Below are 19501 nucleotides of genomic sequence, written 5' to 3'. Positions count from 1 at the left end.
GAAGAGCGGCCTGCTTTTCACATGACGTACATAACATCTCGAACACTCTTTTTAGGACCAGTAAACACAGTAAATGAATTAGTCCTAATGGAACAGTCTGGCTTTAACCAAAGTAATCAATTAAGTCTTATTATCTGTGTCAGTTTCACCGTATCAGTAAACACACCACAGGTCACATAGGTTTATTTAGACTCCAGACCCATATCTCTAATCTGATCTTGCCTGGTAGACACAGAAGACAATATGAATTGGCTTACATTCACATGAAGGGGTAATTGGCCAGCTGGGGCTTCTGGCTGATTGATGCCACTTAATCCTGATTGTAAAGAATTGAAGGCATGTTCACTTTTAAATTTAAAAGAAGTGCACAGGTGGCATTTGTCTTCTTGACTTCTGGCACAATCTGTACCATCTTCCTCAGGAATGCAGAAGGAGCTCAGTGCATTCTGGGTAATAAAACTGACAGAAGATCTTAGGAATGTCACTATCATCTTGAAGTTGCAGCTCCACAATATTTATGATTCCAGTGCCAACATAATTCTTTATATGGATACAGTGGGATCCAAAAGTCACTTTTGCAGTCCACTTGTTTCTCTTCTGAAGAGTTTAGAACAAATAAACAAATTTCTTAGCATTTTCCCATTTTTTGATTTTGATTTATAGTGTTTATTGTATATTGTATATTTAGGTAGTAGTTCCTCCTTAATTTATTTCAGGAAACATAATACACCAGGAAGCCATCCACACACACACACATACACCAGTATAATTTATGACTGGGCAGTTGTCTGTAGTCTGCTTCCGAGTTGGGTGCTGGGTCTGGCGGTTGAGTGTATTAGGTGACCTAATACAGCAAGTCACACTGCAAATAATGGTCCCTAGCTTGGACTGTTTTAAAAAGTACTCCTTTGTACCTAAAGAGTTCATATAAGTACCTCCAAGGTACATACGGGTACCAAAGAGTGCATAGTATTGGTACCAAAATGTATACTACCTGTAAATAAATAGTACATATTAGGATCTTTTTAAAAGGGTACTGTATCTGTCACAGCTATAGGGACCATTATTTGACCATTTCAATATCATCATTAAACAGGGATGGTACATAATATAACCACCACAGGATGTATGTGCTTTATTTACCAAGATCATTTTCCACATGATGTACAGGGTAGCCTATACAAGACTATAGTTTACAGCAGGGAAAATAAGTATTTGGCACATCAGCATTTTTATCAGTAAGGGGATTTCTAAGTGGGCTAGTGACACAATTTCCACCAGATGTAGCCATCAAGCCAAATATTGAATTCATACGAAGAAATCAGAACACTTATTCCCTGTGTCATTTTACTTTATTTATTATGACTCAACTTGTATACTTAAATGTTCTGATTTCTTTGTATGAATTCAATATTTGATGTTTACATCTGGTGGAAATTTTGTGTCAATAGCCCCATTACTGATATGCTGATGTGTCAAATACTTTTTCCCCCACTGTATATACACATTTATAAGAGATCCTATAGATCATTTCTGGTGCACATAATGCAATCCATCTGTATACTATAACTGTGTCTGTGTTATTGGATTGTGTGTGCGTTGGGTGGTGTGACTGTTTGCTTACCATGTTTGTTGGAGTCTATGTGTCAATAGATATTTTTAGCTTGGGCTCTCACTGCATCGCAATGGCACTCATTCCCAAAATCCCAGCAACCCCCCACTCCACTCACTCTCACTGTGGATCAGGATAGAGCACCAACTAGATGTTCTTACACAGACAGTTTCTGCAGACCCTCACAGCTTTGTTACCATGGAGCTTTTAACTAGGAGCTATTATAGGCTGTTGAAATGTAACTACCTGATCATCACACCCTGACACAACTACTATTATCATCGGGCACTGCACAGACAGAGAATAACAGTAATTTGCACAGAATGTCTGATGTGGAAAGGAGGGGAGGGTGTATGGGAGTCAAGAAGACAGATTGAAAGTAAGATCCTGTAATTAGGATAGACAATGAGACTGTAACAATGGAACTAATGAATTAGGCCATAAACTTCTCAAAATCACTACAATGAATGACAAACATGTTTATTCGCAGTAAAAAAATAAAAAGAGAGGGAGAGAGGAAGTGAAACTTAAACTGTGTTCTGTAGTGGCTGTCTGATCCAGCAACAGTTGTCGGTCTGTCTCTGTCTTTTTCCCAGTGTCTCCTTACCTCTCTCCTTTCATGTTAAGGGCTCTGATGAGATAATAGGGTGACCAGAGAAGTATGTGTTGGGACATTAAATCCTTTGCTGAGTCTTAATGAAGTTTATAATGGATGTTGAACCATTGGTAACCACATGACAAACTCATAGACAGACAAAAATGCAATTAGCATCTTCAAAAGAATGCCAGCAGTCACACTCATGGATCTGTTGGCATCTTCCAAAGAGTTTTTCCTTAAAAACAACCTAGACAGCGGCACAGAAACATCAGAATTCAAATATAACATTGGTATTGTATAAACAGGCATGCTTAGTGATGAATTGTTATTGGTGGGTTTTTGTATAATTTTGACCTAAATGCTACATCAGTATCATCATTTCAAACTAGTTTAGGATATACTTTGTGCTTATTTTAAGTATTGTAAGAATATAGAGATAATGATAGTTGTTAAATCTGTTACTACAGTACTATGTTTAGCTTATAAATGTTAAAAAACAGGTAAAAAGAAGCCAAAAAGCCGCTGAATGTCACCTTTGTCAAAAATGAGATAATGATATTGATTAAATGTGCTTGGCACGCATTACATGTTCATCAAATACTTTATCTTCAAATCTGCTTACTCCAGGCCATTCAGAAATAATGCTTTGTTGACAGAATCCACTAAATGCCACACATACATCACGATGAAAGGATGTTTGCCGAATATATAAGGATATTGACTGAATTTTGAGCCTTTTCCCTTTTTTCAAAAGAATGACTCAAAACTTGTGCATGCACTTAGAGGGTTTTGCAGCGAAAGACAAATTTGTTACATAAAATTTGTGCCATTTAAGTGAAATTACTGAACCTAAACATAAGTGCCTGATCAAAGCATTTCAGTTTTGCATCCAAGCTCTTTATTTGGACAACTGAGGATAATATTAGATTCTGATCCAGACCATGGTCATGGTAATGTTGTCTTGACGTCACAAACCGCATAATACTCTTAGGGGCGGTTTCCCAGACAGGTTATAGATTAATCCAGGACTAGGTCTTAGTTAGGATATCTAAAGTAGCTTTTACAAACATACCTCATAAAAAACAACACTGGTGTGCATGTTGAGACAAAAGAATGGCACTGATATATGTTAAGATATGTCAGTGCAAGTATTTTTTTTTCAAATTAAGGCAGCTCAAACATGCATTTTAGTCTGGGACTAGGATATGCCCTATCCAGAAAACTGCTCCCAGTTGTACTGCTCAAAATAGATGGTGTAGTAGACCATGATTTAAAAATGTTTATGCAAATAAGCCTTACAATATAAAAAATTACAGGCTAATTCTTACTGCTCAGGAACTTACTTACCAGGCTAGGAGGTTATTTGAACTTGTAACACTGAAGCATAGCCTCCAGGCAGTCCAAGTCTGGATTTGTGCTATCCTGTCCAGACTAAAATGATAGTTTGACAGACTTTAGATCTTTGAGGGCACTGAAGCATCAAGCAGAACAGTCCTCAAAATATGTGAGGTGACTGATATCAGTGTTGGAGCAGTGGAAGTTGAGGATAAAGGACTGCCTAGTGCATTTTAACTACCAATACCCCAAAAAAGAGATCAGAGAACTGACACTCTTTCTGACCCCCACCCAGGCACCCGCTTGCGGCTGCAACCTAACCCTGTGTGTGACCTTTGACACCTTCACCTCTTTGAAAAGCACCTAGAGAGCAACCTAAAATGGTCAGTAATTCAAATCTGTAAAATTCAGACTAAAGTCCCATAATCATTCTGAGATTAGTGAAGTTTGGTTTCAATCATTGATTTCACCTTACTTGTAATATCTGACATGGCCGTACTCAGTCAATATTTAAAAATATTATAAGTATATAAAATAAGTTATATTTTCACAGAATGTTCTTTATATGATGATTTTATGTGCAAAATGGTAAAACACAAAAATGAATGGATTTTCACAGACTATGTTACAAATATGCAAAATGAATATATAACAAAAAAACTGTAATTCATAATATTTGGGTTTTTATTTATGTACATTTTTATTTATTTAATATATAACAAAAAACTGTAATTCATAATATTTGGTTTTTTATTTATATATATATATTTTTTAAGTAAATATTTGCCAGATCTTTGACTTTTGATTTGTATTTGTTACTTTAACAGATGTAATTATACTGTAACACCTGGGGGAATCTCTTTTTCTCTCTCTGTCATTGTCATTGTCTGTCAGCATTACACACACAGGATGAAGTCAAAAGTCGCAAATTCTTTTGAACCTTCAGACACCAAATGTGACTCATCTCATTTCACAAAACACACACACACATTATCTCTGTCGTTTTACTCTGTTATGACACTTTAAAGAAACCAAAGGCCCCTGAGACAGCCGGCCATACTGAAAGAGGACACCACCGAGGGCAGAACAGAGAGTATCGTGGCATTCTTCAAACGTGTGTGTATGTGAGAGAGTGGAGGTGGGGTAAAATTTATGTGCGTGACATTAAGAGCTTATAACCGAGGTACTGCGAGGGACGCAGAATGAAGGTTTGAGAGAGATAGACAGATTATGTGCTTTAAGGGAATGAGAGGAATGCTAGTTTCTGTCTTCCCCACATTCTGCAGGCTTGACATTGTGAGAGTGATCAGCCGCTCTGCCCTCAACAGCTGTGTGTGTGTGCGTGCGTGCGTGTGTGTGTGTAGAGAGGGGATGTGCATGCATATGTGTTGTTTACGACCTCCTCTTCTTGCCTGCCGAGGATCAGCGTTACATTTAATACATAAATCTACATAAATTTATAATACCATTAAAATGAGATTCTCCGGCGGGGAAACTCTGATTAAATTAGACTTTCTAGTGCTGTCTACCATACGCCTATCTTTCTTTCTTCATTCGAACTTCCTTTGTAACAAGAATCACTTCTGCCCATTGTTCAACTGTGTTTGTTCATAAGTTTATAACTTATCAATCCCTCAGGGTGAATTCCATATGATCAGGCCTGCTAAAAATAAATATCTATATCCAATAGAGAAAGAGCAAGAGAGGAACAAGAGAAATTTAGCTGTTGATGAGATCTGTTTAAAAAGTCACACAACATGCGTAATATAGGCCTTGTCTTCAGAAAGAGAAGGGAAAGGGAGAAAGAGAGAGAGAGAGAAAGGGAGGGACAAGTCCAGTGCAAGAAGTGGAAACAAATGAAACAATGTGCAAAGTTTGTTGCAACATTACAGGGGGATTGGAGGTTGCCAGGGCGACACACAAAGTTAGGCCAAAAAGGCAGAGGTAAAAAGGGAGGGAGTGAAAAGCAAGTGGGAAGAAAGTAGATGAGGCGATCGTCTTGCCATATCACCAATCCCAGTTTCTAACAGAGAAGAAAAGTAATGGATCCTTTCTCTTGTGGCATTCAGGTGAACTCTGCCCAAGGACAACCCCTCAGGCTTTTATTGCACTGTGGTGAAATTGGCCTTCACAGTATTGATTTTCATTATAAAGCAAGAAAGATTAGTTGCCTCATAACATCACTAAATGTATCCTAACTTTTGCTGCATTCATTAGAATGTGAAGAAAAACTAAAGATTGAGGTCAGAGTCTTTAACCATTCAAAGTGCTTGAGTGTGTGCGTGTGTTTAAAAGCTTAGTTAATCATATGCGAGGTTAAACCAGGCAATGCATCATTGTTTTTTACACCAAAGAGGACAAAATAACAAGCTAAGAAGAGGACTGTTTTGTGCCAAACTTCTTCCTTACAAATCAAAGTTTCAAATCTTTCTCTTTCCCTACACCTCTCTCGTGATTTCATGCCTGGGGTATTAAATATTATTTTTTCTCTTCATGTAAATGTGCTCTTTTGCTCTCACTTTCCCTGAACTTCTCTGTGTGAATTCTTTCTGTGCATAAAAAGCCATAACTTTGCACAGACACATGCTCATACACGAACGCTGCGGTCATTACGCTTTGAGAGACAATATTGACACGCTAGGTAGAGTTCTGTCTCTCGGTCCACTCCTTACCTCGGTGTAACTGAATGACTGCCAACAAGTTTCCAATTTCGCTTCTCTTCCCAATGGATGGGCAAGTAGCAACACATAACTGTGGAATAGCTCTCGCTTTTAGTCACCCACCCACATCTGCCTGTCCTATTTATCTTTAATATCGCTTTTCACTCACCTGTGTTTTCCATTTCAAGTGTTTGTGCATGTTCAGAAACCTGCACAGCGTGTGAATTGTCTGAAACTAATGCCGTTTCATCTTTTCTCTTGCTTGTTATTTAAACTCATTGCTTCTGAGAGCGAAGGTTTAAGTCTGTTAACAGTAGTCTTTACTGTATTGCCTTAGGACATAATGGTATATTGCTTTAGTCGTACTCTGTAATAATGTAATCTTTTAACACTACAAAGGGGGCAGTCCCGACACACATTAAGGGCAGAGGTTCTTAACCTTATTGACTTAAATTTTCCCTCAATAAAATGTTATTGAACTTGACATAACTAGAAACATGTATACTTGTTATATGTCAATGCTTGCTTCATCTTATTTTAAATCATTTTAAGTCACCTTGTGGCCTCCTAGTTGGCCCTGTACCCCTGGTTGAGAAACACTAATCTAAATAATCTATAAAATTTCACACACACTTCTTGAATATCCGACCAAAACATGGATTACACTCTAAAGGGTTAACGTTGTAAATCCTGTTGTTTCCTTTCCAGCACTATTAAATTTCATATTCCCCAAATCTCCGCGTTCCTGTAACAGAGGACAAGCACTGCTCTCAGAGGTGCGCGCCAGGTATCATTTACAGCGGCTCGGTAAGGTCACGGGCGCCTTTCTTTACTCTCTGCGGATTGGCCAATTGCCTCATGAAATATTTAAGCAGGCACCTGATCGAGGTCAGCCATTGGACGCAGCTAGTGCAGTTATGTAGATGAGCACCTGGTAGGGTTTGCGAGCCCTGAGGGGAGAGGGAGGGAGAGAGAGAGAGAGAGAGAGAGAGAGAGAGAGGGAGAGTCTGAGGAGCGCATGAACGCAGGCAGAGCGAAGCCGTGATTGGGAAATAAATAAAGACGTCCTCATAATTTGCGCTCATTTTTCCTCATAATGTAGAGTGACCATTCCTGGTTACAAACAAAACTCGACAGTGGGGCATACAACTTGCCTTTCTTCAAAAAGTTTCAGTCGCCTCGGTTTGTTCATTTATGCTTTCGGGGCTGTAAGCACGAAGTTGTGAGACTTGCGCTGGACTATTTGCCTTGTGTTGCGAAAACAACCTGTCAAAGTGAACAGCTCGGAATAAAAAGGGCACACATTTGAAACGTCTTTTACCAGATCTCTAGGTAAGTGAAAATAAAATGTTCATTTTATTCTACATGTTACATATTTTAAAGCAGACTGTATTTTAATGCATGAATTCTCAGACGTGCTTCGTCTTTCGGACTTTCTGGTAAACTAAAGTTGTTACAGATCATGAAACATATATCGGTCCGTTGGAAAACTTATAGCGTGTATGGCGGCCAGAAGTCTCGGTGTGTATATGGTGGGTTTGGACGTCTGCCACGGTAACGTTAGCGGGAATTCTCCTTGTGCGGTGGTGTTTGTTTGTGTGTTTACGGTAGGATTGTTATTCACACCCGACAGCTAAACTTAACGGGTTCTTGGTTATGATAACGGGAAACCCCGTTTAATTTTAAAATCGTCGCGGGTTAGTCTGGTCTGGTGGTATATTTACCCACCTGTGACCATGGCATACGCGTCAGTTAACAGTTTATGAGCCACCGCAATCTCACTTTTTAACTCTAACGTTAACGTTATTTGCATGGCAACACTGACTGACCATTGCGTAAAACCACTAGGTTTATTGTCACCTAATTTATGAATGGTGTCCCGGTGGCATTTTGTTTAAGCTCTCTTGAACAACCACTCGAGAGAACGTGCATGAATTATAAAGTGAAAATGTAACGTCAGAAGATGGAGACTTAACGTTAACCGTTTCAAAAGATCTCTTCAATCCGCGCGACTCATAACATTATCACTGAGGTGTAGGCAGTTACACTTGAATGGAATTGAATGGTTTATTTCAATAAAAGATTTTTTTACTATGTGTGACTTTGACGAGGAGTTACGTGAGGAGCTGTTGTTAACCCCGTGACCTTTGTCGCGAGGGTGACCTCAGAGCTGCGAGAGAGCCGATGGACGGATCATTCAATAAGAGCAACTTTACTGTTTATATAGTGTGACTACATGCTACAAGCCTGTACATGTCATGCAATACTTAAAGGAACAGTATGTAAGAAATGTATATCAATTAATCATAAAATGGCCCTGATATATCACTAGACATTAAGAAATAATTTTCATTTCAAATACTTATATCACTGACAACAGTGGTCTGGCCAGGATATTGTCATTTAAAAAGTGGAGTTGCAGCCCTCAACTGATGCTGATGTTGTCATTTTGGGTATTGGCCACCAGTTGTGTGATTGCAGTACCTGTTTTAGCCACAAGTTTTGTGATTGCAATACCAGTTTTGGCCACAATCTTACATACTGTTCCTTTAAATTCAGCTCAATACTTTTTCATTTTTCATAAAGCACTATCCTGCTGAAAAAAACAATAAAACCATTACAGAAAATTCTAATGGTTTCCATTAAAATACCAATACGAACTATTAGCTTTTACCATTAAAACCACTACACTGTAGTGTGTTTTTTGGACCATATTTCATTAGAACCAATACATAGAACCAATACATACCATTAGAGAACAACAAAGACCAAATACACTGTAGTGTGTTTTGGGCCATATTCCATTAGAACCATTAAAATTACCAATAAAACCAGTAGAATTTCTGTGATGTGTCTATTGTTTTTTTTAGTAGGGTACTAACTGTATATTGTCTATAGGATCGCAATGGACTATTATATTCATAACACAAGACAAAAACACATAAACACTAAGGGTGGGTTTCCTAGACAGGACATAAATCTGGTCCCTGACTCAAAGTGCATGCATGTTTCAATTGTCTTAACTGAAAACAGCTTGCTTTTTGTATTATTATGCACACAAATAATGTTTTTTTACAGGGTATGTTTGTAAAATCTACTGAAATGTCCTAATATAACTAAGGCCCAATCCTGGCTGGAAAACTGACCCCAATATGTTTTTTAATCTAAAAGAAGTGGAATGAATTGCTTAGGGTTCGTGCACTTGCATACATTTTCCATTGTAATACTGTTTCCTCCAAAATGGCAATGCTACAAGTTATTGCTGTAGACAAAATAGTTTTGGTTGGCTAATACCAATTTAACACAGTTTACCCTGGTGGTAAACAATGTCTTTACTTAGAATAAGACGGTTTGCTAAATCTACTGGTTTAATGGTCTCACAGTCCAAACAGGTACTTGTATAGTTTGGCAAGTTCGTATCCCATCCTAACCATCTGAAGAATTCCCCAAATCCCTCTTAAACCAGCCAACAGATCAGCCTGGCCAGGTTGGGAAACGAAAGACCAATAAACAAACCTAGGCAGGTTGAAGCTGTTTCATTTCCCAGCAGGGGTTTTGCACTAACATGTAAGAACAATCAAATTTTATGGTGGAACACTGTTGTGGTAAATTTCGTAAGGTGCGTTTCCCTAAATGGGTTTAGGATCTTGTGAATATAATGCATAGTCTGCACAAAGCCATGTTCTGCTATGAAGAGATGCAAATAAATGCACCATGTAGCTAAAAATCCACCCTCCCCCTTTTCACCCCTTTCTTTTTCTTCACTCTCTCCAAGAGGGTTTTTTGGAGACTTGTGAATAAAGGAACAATGAAAGCGCAGTGAGATGTGCTGTGTCATCACGGGAGGGGACCAAGTTTCAAGTGTGGTACGGAGGAATGTGTGTGACTGTTTTGTAGGCAAGCACACATTGAGCAAACATCGCAGAGGGGGTTGAAGGCATTGATTTGGTCAGTATGGGCTTTATTATGAGTTTGTTTGCCATCGGGTGTGGAGAATTCACCCCAGAACTCTGCGCTCAGGGGGGTAAGTCTTTGCTTTCAGTCTTAGGATTATAAACTACTTCACTGTGCATTTCTCGTGCCTTTTCAGATTTCCCCGGCCTCATTTATTGAACGTTTCTGTTGCATTGAGTTGTTGTCCACAGGTGCGCAGGTTTTTTTCATGCTCACATCTTTGTAAACAGTCTGAACTCCTTGGTGGTGATAGAGAGATTGAATGAGAATTGAAAGGGAGGGAGAGACAGGGGTGGCATACTGAATGGAAATGCCTTCGTGAGTTTAAACTAACATCAGACAACATCTATTAAATAGGATTTTGACACACCCTGTACCTCTCCCACTCTTTCCCTTCTTACCGCTGTAATTTATCCTCTCGAGCAACCTGTCTTACTTCATATAACATTCGCTTCTTCTTTGTCGTCAATCACTTTCTGTCCCAGCATTAACTTTGAATCGTTTATCTATTCATCCATCTCTTCATCTATCATTTCACTGTCACTTTCTCTATATTACAATTTAGTATGTTTTTAAAGCCATTTGGTTTACGAGGACTAGAGCTGCACAGCAATACTATCAAAATATTGCAGAGGTGCATATTGCAAATATGCGTATCACAATAGTTTGCAATGAATACTTTTTAATACTTTCTGAGGTAATGTACACTCACCTAAAGGATTATTAGAAACACATGTTCAATTTCTCATTAATGCTATTATCTAATCAATCAATCACATGTCAGTTGCTTCAATGCATTTAGCGGTGTGGTCCTGGTCAAGACAATCTCATGAACTCCAAACTGAATGTCAGAATGGGAAAGAAAAGTGATTTAAGCAATTTGCTCAGTTACTGTTTTCACACACAACCATTTCTAGGGTTTACAAAGAATGGTGTGAAAAGGGAAAAACATCCAGTATGCGGCAGTCATGTGGGCGAAAATGCCTTGTTGATGCTAGAGGTCAGAGGAGAATGGGTCGACTGATTCAAGCTGATAGAAGAGCAACTTTGACTGAAATAACCACTCGTTACAACCGAGGTATGCTGCAAAGCATTTGTGAAGCCACAACACGCACAACCTTAAGGGGGATGGGCTATAACAGCAGAAGACCCCACCAGGTACCACTCATCTACACTACAAATAGGAAAAAGAGGCTACAATTTGCACGAGCTCACCAAAAGTGGACAGTTGAAGACTGAAAAAATGTTGCCTGGTCTGATGAGTCTCGATTTCTGTTGAGACATTCAGATGGTATAGTCAGAATTTGGCGTAAACAGAATGAGAACATGTATCCATCATACCTTGTTACCACTGTGCAGGCTGTTGGTGGTGGTGTAATGGTGTGGGGAATGTTTTCTTGGCACACTTTAGGCCCCTTAGTGCCAACTGGGCATCATTTAAATGCCACAGCCTACCTGAGCATTGTTTCTGACCATGTCCATCCCTTAATGACCACTATGTACCAATCCTCTGATGGCTGCTTCCAGCAGGATAATGCACCATGTCACAAAGCTCGAATCATTTTTTAAATTGGTTTCTTGAACATGACAATGAGTTCACTATACTAAAATGGCCCCCACAGTCACCAGATCTCAACCCGATAGAGCATCTTTGGGATGTGGTGTAATGGGAGCTTCGTGCCTTGGATGTGCATCCCACAAATCTCCATCAACTACAAGATGCTCTCCTATCAATATGGGCCAACATTTAAAGAATGCTTTCAGCACCTTGTTAAATCAATGCCACGTAGAATTAAGGCAGTTCTGAAGGCGAAAGGGGGTCAAACACAGTATTAGTATGGTGTTCCTAATAATCCTTTAGGTGAGTATAATCAAAGTTTTAGCAAAGAGACACAAATGAGTGCTTGTGTGTGCTCATTTTTTCAGTCACAATGCTCGTCTAGGTTTTAATATATAAAGAAAACAATTGGGCTGCTAGACATAATTTGGGTGTGATTCACATTGTTGACTTCTTTTGCTAGGGATCTTCCAGTATGACATTCCTGTGCCTGTGTTAGATTAACCAATCATTTACTTTTTATGAATTGAACCCTCTGAACTGAAGCGGTAGTTAAATCATTAAAACCCATACATTTTAAAGTTTAAAATATCTTAAACCATTCAGAGATTGACATTTTGCCATTTCTTTGTATATGGATGATGCATGTTCTTACTGCAACAAATAATTAGATTAAAACACCACACAGCAGTGTTTCTTGATTTAGATTTCTAGATCTAGAAATAATCCTCAGAGCTACATGATATGCTACATTGGCCACACTACAAAAAGCATTGGAGTGTTTGACAGATATAAATGTTCAAGCTAAATTTTTGATGGCATGTAATGCACTGTCAATTGTAAATTAACCAGGAATGTTTCATAAGAAAATGCTAAATGCAAATGTACCGTAAATGATTAATGGTTAAGTTACAAGTATCATCTGTAATTCCCTTGTGTCAATAATTGTAATATGTGCATGTATTACTCATGAACTACAGATAATATTCCCTATGTACTAAACAAGTGATTGAAGAAATCGGTGTTATTATATCTTAAGGCTTAATGAAACCTGTCATCAGTGCTGATTACATTCTACAAAGCTTCATGAATCATTCTTACATAAGGCATCTGCTTTCTAATGACTTCCTTTAAGGGGCAACCACAAAGTAAAACATTACAGCTTGTTCTGCTCCTAGCAGCCAGCTTTAAACAAACGCGCTGTCTCAGGACTGCAGAGAGTTGAACAAATTAAACTCAAGTGTGTATACGGATTGATTCACACAGGGTGAAATGATACATTACCTAACAGTGGGCAGGCTGTTTAAAACTGAAGAAGAAGACTAATCGATAACAGAGGTAAATGAAGATACCTTCAAGCGGACTTTAACATATCGCTCTAATCAGTTCTAAAGGGGATCACACAAAAAATCGAACACATTCGCTGCGTCCGAAAACTCAAGGCAGTGACTCGTTGCCTCGCTGCCGCATGAGGAAATGACTTCGGAGGCATGAAGGCAGCTCAGAGAAAGACTTTCGGACACACTTCAAAGGCAGCGTGTTTGAAATATAAACAGAGAGCGCCTTTGTGATAACTAATCACATATTTGAAAACTACAATACTAATTTCTCGCTAAAAATGCAATTAAAAGGTGTAAAAAGTGAAAATCTATCTTTACTTAGACAAAATTTGTGCTCCAGTCGCTACCTTGGCAGCCATTTTATTTTTTCGAACTCGACCAGGCTTGACCAATCACATTCTTATTGTACGCCCACGCATAGGTATCTCAGGAGACAGGAAATAAACCTAACATTGAATTCGGACATGCCTTTATGCCTTCCTGCCTTGGAAAGCTGCCTCAGAAGGCAGCAATTTAGAGTTTTCGGACGCAGCCATTGTTTTCTATGAGTATATGCACGCGCCGCCCAGCTGTGACCCAGGAAGTTGTTCAAATCCCTGTCGCGCCACAGAGCGCCACTCACATAGTTTAACATTAAATAACATCATATTTGTCCCAAATCATTAACGATTAACATTGGCTGCTAACGTATATTTTACATTTTGAAGTAGACGCCATCAGACGAAGCTTGTGCTATTTAACGTGCACTTCCGGTTTACAATACCTTCGAGTTGTCCTGGACGCGACGCTGCAGTGTGCGATCCCCTTTACTCTTGCAGGTGTAATGGAATGTAAAAGCATTTAAAGTGCACCTATTTCAAACAACGTTATTTTGTGTTACAGCTTCAAGCTTTAGAAAGTTGTTCATAAAAAACAGGCAGGTTTAACATCAAAGCTGCAGCTTGTTTTTTTCTTTGCCTGATTGATTCTGGCCTGTCAAACACTTTAGAGAAAAACAAGCCCTGCATGTCAACCTTTACTTCAGTGTCTTTAAAGTATTTTCATTGTCTTTGGTTTATATACTTTATTAGTATTCTTGTTATTGCATCAACACCCTTCTGCTTGTTTGGGCTATTTTACTTCTTGCGGTTTTGTGATATCTGCATGGATCAAACAGTTGGAAGACATGTCATGCAAACTATGCAAACTGATGCTGAGCTCCATAGGGAGATTTTTGAGAAAGCACTTGGCTTGGTGTTATTCTGGGCATACATCACTGATGCTCACAGCGCTTTTACATTACGCCTTCGGATTTGACCTGTTCCCTCCATTCCTTTCTCTCATTTCTTGAAATGCCCTGTTCAAAATGCGTTCACCTCATTTTACCTGTTGTGAATAATTCATGTATAAAATTAAACATTTGCTCAGGTTTGACCTTTCAGTCATCTTTCATTTTGCTCGTGAATATCTAAAGCGCAATTTGAGCAACAGACCGGTAAAGGGTCTCAGCTTTTAAGCATCACTTTTATTCATCTCTGGATATTGCTTGCCCTTTAGCCTTTGTGTGTGTGTGCTTCACAGACTTGTGTGACTGAATCGACAGCTCGACTATCACACAGACTCTCAAACTCAGGGTTTAACTTAATTAAACTCTCACATGGTGATGCCATACTGTTCTGGTGGCATTATGTATTTAAAGAAACAAGTTACCCCTACCCTAATTCCATACTTGAATAGCCCTTTTTAAACAGAGATTCCAGGAAAATTGTGCTTGGAGATTTGTCCCAGGATCATTTGATTTTTGTTGATTCACACTGACATGGAAATTCTGGAATCGGAGTTTGTTCACACACATAATCCCATAAAGATCCTGTAAGGACACTGACGTGACATGTAATGTAGCTGGTGGAATATTTTTCGCAGTGTCTTAAGTTTGCTTGGATTTCTTTTGAGAGAGAAACCATACATGGGCTTTTTTTCTGATTCGATCATAAACTAGTGCATGGCGTATCATTTCATTAAGCTGGTTTCAGCAGTGAGGCGCTCCTTGGTTTCTGCTTCTTTCTAGCTTGTAGACATGACTTGATCGGCCTCGTCTGAAAATTAAGGGAGCTGACTTGTTGCCTCAATGACTCATGAGGCAATGATTTTGGCGGCACGAAGGCAACTCCGGGAAACGCATTCAGACAGCCTTCATAGGCAGCGTAACGGAATTCTGTTTGAATTATAAACAGATAGTGCTTTTGTGATAACTAATCCCATATTTGCAAACTACAATATACATTTTTCACTAGAAATGCAACCAAAAGGTGTAAAAAGTGTAAATGTAGCCTTATTTACTCTAAATTTGTGCTCCAGCTGTTTTCTTGGCAGCCATTTTATTTATTCAAACTTGACCAGGCTCGACCAATCACATTTTCCGCGCACTCCCAAGTCCCCCATGCATAGAATTGTGGGACAAGACGATAATCTCAGGAGACAGGAAATAAACCAAACACTGGATTCGGATGTGCCTTCATTCCTTCGAATGCTTTGGATTTTTGGACAGCCTATGTCATTGTGACGACATGTGCATCATCGCTATTACACACCCCTTACTGCGTTCCTGCCTTTTGTTCAAACATGGCGCATTATGGGACTGATCCCCGCAATGTTACTAGGTCCCCATCCCAGGATCAATTCCGGGACGTGCTTGCGTTCACACAGAAGTCACTCTTGGCAATTTTAGGGGAGTTGTTATGTACATTAAATATATATATATATATATATATATATATATATATATATATATATATATATATATATATATATATATATATATATATGAGCTAAAAAAAATATTTTTAGTTTTTATTAGTTATAAAGTTGACTTTTATTCTGATAATATTTAATTTGAATTATTACACACTTGTCTGAAATACTTGATTCTAATCAGTTGTGACATTCTTAGGTCTGTTATCCCTGAAAACAACCGATAAAACTGATAACACACCGCTCATTTGGGTACTGTGAATCATCTTGACTTGTACTACTTCTTTGTTTAATGTTTCACTCCACTGTCTCTTTTCTCATGCCAAGTTTGAATTGATTCTACATGAGCTGATGAAATATTTCAAGTAAATATTATGTGTTCAATTACTTGTTCATGTGGCAAGTAGCCATATAGTAAGCTTCACATCAGCATTTATTCATTCCTTACTTAAAAATCATTTTTCTTAACAAAAGGGGATTTCTGGATTTATTAAATGAAATGGACTATGACTATTAGCTGCTGGCAGTGAATCTGCCAGATTCCCAGTGGATTTGGAGATGTGATCCGTCAGATCAACACATCTGAGAAAACACATTTACGTTTGATATCATGATCTTAGTACACCCAAGGATCAGGAAACTGAAGAGGGTGATTTTCTCAGTCTGTAGTTGAGTGCATTGAAAGGTGGATTGGGCTTTTTGTATAAATGGTCTGGGTGTACCATGGGAACTGTCAGTTTAAAGTGTTTATTACCAGAACAAACTGCAAAATGTACCTGGCAGATCAAAGCCACAGATTGTCTTTTGGATGAGTGTTTTTATGCAGATCAGGTACTGAATGAGCAGTTTAAATTGCAGCAGTTATGATCATTTGATAATTTGACAGGCTCCAGACAATTGCCATAAAATTTTCCCCCCTCGTAAAGTGACTAAACCTTCCTGCTATTATTTAACCTTCATTGCATTTCGTTTTTTCCCCCCGGTTCTTTTCTTCCGTCTCTTTATTCGTTTTGCTCTGTGTCATTTGCCCTTCCATTGCCCTCTGACTCTTCTCATGTTCATCAAGTAAGTAATGCTTATTTCCTGTTTTTTGTCCACCACACATTCTTCACAAGCTAACGGTCATCTCAAATCGGCCTGCCAAAGAAACGCCTCATCGGTGCGGCTGAGTCACTCCGGCAACTGACGCACACCGAGTCATGATTTGCAGTGAAAATCGCGTGCCCAAGCGTAAACATTCTCCGTTCTTTAAAAACACTGTTGTTCTCCGGCGGCCAATCGCTTTGATCCAGAGAGTCATAGGTCGCTTGGGCCCAAAGGAAAAGGAAAGAAAATCAACAATGGAGCCAAGAGTGCTGTCCTTTACAGCGGTCGTTACTCACCATTGCTTCTCATCTAACATGAAATCACCTGCTGTTTCTGTGGATTTGGACCGAAGGGCTGGAAACTTTTTATCTGCCTGGCAGAGATCAGCAGGACTCACAACAGACTCATACAGTGGACTGAAAAAAGTTTTACTCAATCATTGTTAAATAACACATTGTAATGTTGTAATGCTGATAAAATAACGATAACGTAAGACAATGTGTGACTAATGCAAATTTGAACTAGGATTTCTCTGAGCCATTGCTTGGTGGTTAGCACACATACTAAAGACACAATGTGCTTAGCTTCACATACAGGAGACCCAGGTTTGAATCCAGCCTGCAACAGCTTGATTTCATTCCAAATTTTTTTCTCCTTTAGTAACTTTTTAGCCCTGTTTACACCTGTTATTAAGATCCATTTTGGTCAAACTGTTCACAAGTGGATGAGAGAGACTCAGTTCAGTTCACACCTGGTGTTTTAATCCGTCTCCTTTGTCCACTTTTAACCGCTTCTGTCCTGATTACCTCGAGGGGATGGTCAATGAGTGAATCCCTCTGCTTTCATTAAAACAACAGCGGGAAAAATTACGGATTTAAGTTGATGCACACAAATATAATGTGAGATGTATAATGTACGGCTGCTTGTGTTGTTAGTAACCATGCGGCATAACGTTTTGTAGATGTATATGTAAGGGCTTTCTCAAATACGTCAGGGCAACGGACGCAATAAGCTTGCACAACTTCACACATTTGCAAAATTAAATGATACAAACATAAAAAAAGGAACAGAGCAGCCGTTTTTGTTTAAGCAATGATTGGCTAAAGACTGCGCTGAACACTGTGGGCTCACGCTAGGAGTCAGGACCGATGTAAACATGGTACATTACACATTGGGCATCAGTAGGCAGAGACCCAATTTACACCTCTATTTAGTATCGTCTCCTTGTGATCCAATTGACCAAAATACATCCTAACCAAGTGTAAACTGGGCCTTTGACATTTTTTAATGGCAAAATAAACAGCAGACAAAACATAAAATTAAATTTTTAAAATGAAAATATATTTTTACAACGAAAAAATATATATTATATATATTATTTAAACTACAAAAATATATATTTGAAGAGTTTCGTTGCAAAATGAGATAACCACCGTTTTTTAATTGTTCAGAAATCTTGTTTTTTGGTTGTGCATTCCAATTAATTTCAATTCAACTGCAGTTGGTTTGTTTTGATTTAAACCTTCATAACTTAAAAAAAAAACAGCTAAGTAACACCATAAAACAAAATAATAATGACATAACATAATAATAAACATGTTTTGACAAAAATGTAAAAAAATGGATTTATCTCGTTTTGCAATGAAACTCTTCATTTTTTTGTAGTATAAAAAATAGGTCTAAATTTTTTGTATGGAAATGTAGTTTTCTGATTTTATTCATGATTTTTGGAGTCAAATATGAAATTTTCTTCATAATTCTTCACTTATGCTGGGTACACACCAAAAGATAATCGGGCTGATTTTGGGCAGATTTCCCCCTTCTGACAATCCTAGCTATGTCCCGATTATCTTGACTTGTCCCTTCCAAAAACTATTGAAATTTCTTCCTGCATATTGTCCGCCATGCTTATTCTGAAGTTTTTGCGAGATTTCCTGTGTTCACAGTCGAGACTCTGGTTGAAAATCTGTTTGTGTGTGGTGTGCTGTCTTTGACACATCATGTCACACCACAAAACGGTTAAATCTAGAATTTTTTGTCCTCATGTTTGTGGCCTATCACATTTTAAACATCTTATAAGATGTAAAAAACATTTTTGTGTGTACCCAGCATTACCTGTCAAGAACAGGAATGTTTGTCTTTTAGGTTTGTGTGCTTCAAAGCTCACAAGGGTTAAGTAAAGTAAAGATTCAATCATTAAGACAAATGTCAGCAGTAATGATGTGTTGAATGTTTATGATGTGATATAGATTGAAATGCCCTTGAGGCTCTGCCCTGAGGATCTTTCACAGGGTTATACTGTACCATACAGCATTGCTTACTTCTGAATGTGCCATATCAGCAGGTGTATTACCGACAGCTCTTGATGTGTCTGTGTGTGAATTAGCTTTAGGGGAATCAGTTAGATGTTTCCTTTGTCAAACTTTTGTTAAATGGAGCTGAGATAACAGAATTTGCTGTGTGAAATTCCCCAAAGCAGAATCGCACGGAAAACGTGAGTCGTGATCCGGTCTGACCTAAGCTGTGTCACCCTCGGTCTCATAGTTACTTTAAAATGATTGAGGGGCTGTGATTGATTGTTGATGTATGTGAATGTAATGAGTCATTTAAGTCCGTTTAAGGTCTGTT

General features: G+C 38.5%; 1 protein-coding gene across 1 annotated transcript in view; it reads left to right on the top strand.

The window, feature by feature from the left end:
• The first annotated feature begins 7190 nt into the window (after positions 1 to 7190).
• The window catches only part of ddr1 (discoidin domain receptor tyrosine kinase 1), a 44020-nt gene continuing 31709 nt past the window's right edge, over positions 7191 to 19501 (top strand). Inside the window, exon 1 of the mRNA XM_073872059.1 lies at positions 7191 to 7537. The gene's annotated coding sequence lies outside the window, so the exon portion shown is untranslated. The remainder of the gene's footprint in view (positions 7538 to 19501) is intronic.

The sequence above is a fragment of the Misgurnus anguillicaudatus genome, chromosome 10, assembly GCF_027580225.2.
Source record: "Misgurnus anguillicaudatus chromosome 10, ASM2758022v2, whole genome shotgun sequence".
In the NCBI taxonomy this organism is placed as follows: domain Eukaryota; kingdom Metazoa; phylum Chordata; class Actinopteri; order Cypriniformes; family Cobitidae; genus Misgurnus; species Misgurnus anguillicaudatus.
This window is presented reverse-complemented; position numbering and strand designations above follow the sequence as displayed.